This window comes from Mustela nigripes, chromosome X, assembly GCF_022355385.1.
Source record: "Mustela nigripes isolate SB6536 chromosome X, MUSNIG.SB6536, whole genome shotgun sequence".
In the NCBI taxonomy this organism is placed as follows: domain Eukaryota; kingdom Metazoa; phylum Chordata; class Mammalia; order Carnivora; family Mustelidae; genus Mustela; species Mustela nigripes.
Window position 1 is genome coordinate 49,739,693 of NC_081575.1, and position 4,410 is coordinate 49,744,102.

The 4,410-nt window shown below is 43.1% G+C and overlaps 1 pseudogene; it reads left to right on the top strand.

Moving 5' to 3' along the window:
* The first annotated feature begins 1,901 nt into the window (after window positions 1-1,901).
* LOC132007063 (spindlin-1-like) lies at window positions 1,902-2,334 on the top strand (annotated as a pseudogene).
* The last annotated feature ends 2,076 nt before the right edge of the window (window positions 2,335-4,410 follow it).

A 4,410-nucleotide genomic window follows, 5' to 3' on the forward strand; every position in this document is an offset into this window, starting at 1 on the left:
TTTCTCAGTAATGCAAGTTCTTACTATAGCTTTAAATCCAACTTTATGTACCAACCCCTATAACCAAAGGATCATAATGGTTTCTGCTGATCTTTCATAATTTTTTTGTTCCTGAGCCTCTTGGTAGCACTAACATCATACCTACTCACATCTATGAAATATCTGCTAAATAAGTCAAAAATACTAATAAACGTGACCTTAATGAGTGATTTGAGCATGACTTACAATGCAGCAGAATATTCTTCCAATTAGGGGAACAAAGAGCCAGTGTAGCATATGCATATGGAATTGTATTGCTTCGCCAGGAAGGAAAAAAAATGCTATCTAGTTCTTATGAAAGGAAGTATGACTTCTTATTTCTCTGACCATATTTATTTTAGTATGCTTCTCTTGGCCTTCAAAGCTGGAGAAATTGTCTTGAGCTTTATTTGACTTTTGTCATAGATTTTACCCACATGTTACACTTCTTCCACTCTTTGTATCTTTCACTGCTCTGATATTTTCAAATGAAAAGAATTTGAAGGACATGTATACTCCAATACAAGCAGAGAAGCTTTCTTCCAAAAATATAGCATGTAATATTAGTGATAGTACCCAGCATCATGCTTTCTCCAGAACTTAGTGATACTTAACTGTGGATTGATTGCCACTAGGTCAAGAACTAAGTATTTCGAAAAATCAAATAAGCATGTTAGGACAAAATACCAAAGGGCAAATCTTAAAAAACTAACTTCATATGAAAGTTTTCTCTTTCAGTCATACCCTCAAATTAGGGCTAATTCATGCTTGTTTCGAGAGGACATAAAAGAAAAATAAGTCCATAACTGTGAAATAAAGAATAGGTAAGAACACCATGTGACTTTGATTTATTAAACACTCATTTGTCTTTTTCTTCCCCTTTTGACAGTAAACTCTGACAACAGAGTTTAGTTTTTCCATCTTTGTATTGCCATATTCCCTCAGCACAGAATCTTACATGTAATGAGCTCCTAATGAGTGTATGTTGCAATTAAAATTTAGGTTATTTTATTTTAGTAAATTCTGGATATAAATTCCTCATTACCTTTATTTATGAAGAGTATGATTCACTCTACTGAAGAAAAAGAAATTTATTCCCCAGTTACCAAACTGCTCAACCTTAACAGTTGAGAAGTTTCTTTCTAGTAACTCTTTTGGAGTAAATAGCAAAATTTATTAAGGTATATTGAATTTTTGAACTATTTGTGCACTCTTTTATCTATTTTGAAAACAAAAAATTAATAATTTGGCTTAGGTCATAATGTATGATTTTATATGTAAAATAAATGTTCATATCTAAATTACACCTTATCACTTTGGTCAGTGAAGAATTTAAAAATGGCTAAAAGCCGTAAGAAAATGGAATGAAGGGAGAGTAGTGTCTGAAATGATTAGTACTGCATAGAAACAGGATAGTCCAGATTTTACTGAATAAAATTATATTTTTTTTCTTTCAAAAGTGCAGAAGAGGTTGTTTGTGCGTTTAAAGATTTTTTTATTTATTGGGGGGTGGGTGGCGGCTGCGGAGTGGAGTGGGGCGGGGCTGCACGCTCTGGCTGGGTTGGGCCTGGGGCAGGAGTGTGGCGAGGGAAGGCGGGCTGCAGACGGCAGCCTGGGCAGCTGGCAGAGTCCTTATGAGTCCACATGTTTCTGCTGAACTTATAAAAGAGGCACTTGGGTGATGGATTAATAGGAACAGTGAAATTCTGTGAAGTTTGAAATTGGAGAGTATTCAAATTTCACCCTAGTCCGGTAGCTGTGCTACTCACTTAAATACAGATGAATGGAGACCCCATTCAGGAAGACCCCTGGCCAGCGGTCCAGAGCGGATGCAGGCCATGCTGGTGTGTCTACAAGTATGATGAAGAAAAGGACGTCCCGCAATGACCTCTCGGAATAGCGATGCATACCTGGCCCAAACGATGATCGGCAAGGTGGTAGAACACATGTTTGAGACAGAGGATGGCTCCAAGAACAAGTGGAGGGGGTTGGTCCTGGCACGCACCCCCATCATGAACACGTGGTTCTACCTCACCTACAAGAAGGAACCCGTCTTGCACATATACCAGCTCTTAGATTATTATAAAGAAGGCGACCTTCACATTATGCCCGATTCTAACGATTCTCCTCCAGCAGAAAGGGAGCCGGGAGAAGTTGTGGACAGTGGTAGGCAAACAGGTGGAACATGCCAAAGAGGACAGCTTTAAGAGGACTGGCAAGGTCATTCATCAAGTGGAGGCCAAGCCATCGGTCTATTTCATCAAGTTTGATGACAATTTCCATATTTACGTCTACAATTTGGTGAAAACATCCTAGATGTCATCATGGACTTGGCCAAATTTGTGGAACTATTAAATATCTAATTTGTAGACATAAAGATTTGATTCCTTTCCAGTTTAATGAAAGCTTAAATGTCCCTGCAAACCCACAATCTCTGCCAGCAGAACCAGTTTGTTCTGAATAGTACAGATTGATGTGAACACAGAGCATTTTGTGTAAGAACTCCATCTTACGAGAAGTATGTGTGTCTGGAGGGGAGTTCCAGGCAAGTTTGGTAAAGTTAAGATAGCACCGTGGTCATGTAGACTGGTCTGGACTGCCCCAGCTCCCCAGCACCGTAGTTCTCCACACCTGCTGCCATGCTGCAAGCATGGTCTGGCACTGTCCATGCTGCCTTCTTTGTTGAGACATGTATGGACCTCTCCCTGTCTGCATCTGTGTGTGTCCATATGCACCACACAGACACACACACACACACACACACACCCTTCCTTGGCAGTCTTTTCCTTGTGGATCGGGGCGGGGGTTCAATAATATTCTCCAGCCTACAGGAGTGCTTGTCCTAAGTCAGTCTGATTTCGTATATTACTGCTGTTTATTTAAAAGTAAATGTGGGGGGCGCCTGAGTGGCTCAGTGGGTTAAAGCCTCTGCCTTCGGCTCAGGTCATGATCCCAGGTCCTGGGATCGAGCCCTGCATCGGGCTCCCTGCTCAGCCGGAGGCCTGCTTCCTCCTCTCTCTCTGCCTGCCTCTCTGCCTATTTGTGATCTCTGTCTGTCAAATAAACAAATAAAATCTTTAAAATAAATAAATAAATATATGAAAGTAAATGTGGGCACAGGAGACACAGGGACGTTCAGCGTGCTTTGGACGTCAGAATTCAGACGCCTCTTCATTCTGGAGGCTTTAAACCATGAGTCCGAATAGGAATCATTTGTGAACAGTTGCTCGACCCACATTAGAATTTAACAAAACAGAAAGCTGGGTAAAAAGATGCCTTTAATTTCTAAGCTTTGTAAATTTTTGTTTACATTTTCTATCATAAATAGGTTTTTGTTTTATTTTTGTTTTGTTTTGTTTTTAAAGCAAAGCCCAGGTACTTGGTCTATACGGTGTGATGCTGGGGTGCTTTGGACGGCACAACCTGGTCCGTTAGTCTGTATGATCAGCAGTCTGGATTCTAGTATGTGATTTGAGAGACAACAGTGCATCAGTGGTTGGTGTGCATGTGGTAAGTTCCTGGCAGAACCTAGTGCTTTGATCCAGAAATACAAGTTTGAGAGTGGTGTTGTGGCCTTCTCACAATTTCTCTGGGACACTTTTATTTTTATTACTACTCTTACTGATACCTGGTTGTGATCAGAAGTCTTCCCCCAGCTGTTCCCCACAGAGAATACATAGACATGTAACGGCCTGGGTCCCCTGACACTTTCTGTGGTGCTGAGCGGTCTTGGCTCCTGGTGTTCTGCTGACGTGGACTCTCCTGTCATCGCTCTAGCTTGTGGGTGTGACTGCGGCCCTCAGCCCCACAGCCCTTTTGTGGCTTGTTCCTGCAAGGTGGTTTTGACCAAAATAGAATCACAGAAGTGGTTAGGTGGCAGCAACATGGTCATCTGTCACATTGTTTCAGCTGAACCCTGACTGTTTGAAAGCCAGGAGAGAGTCAGTATGGAATCCAGTGTAGAGGTTGGAGAGCTTACCCGAGGTTGGGGCAGAAGGCTAAATGCACATGTTGCCAGCCAACTACCAGCAGTACGTGCAGCCTCTGTCATGGCTGTACTCAGTATTGGAGATTCTGTTGTTGGTGGCCTTACTGCTCATGGTCTGCGTGGTGCCTGCTTTGCCTTCGGAAGGCTGTGCTTTGTCATGCTGTTGGACGGTGCCCCCCCACCCCCCCACGCGCTATAGGATGCAGTCCCTCCCCTCAGGCTGCAGGGGGAGTTTGTCTGCCTCTGTGCCTCTCCCTGCGGTGCCTGCCTAGTCTCACACTTCTTTGGCTTCAGCAGGGGTCATGGGGCATGACTGTCTGTCACCTTTTTCCCAGTGGCTCTGGTCAGGAGCCCCTGCATGCCAGTCTCCAGGCTGAGTCCGCTCCCCGAGCACAGGCAGACAC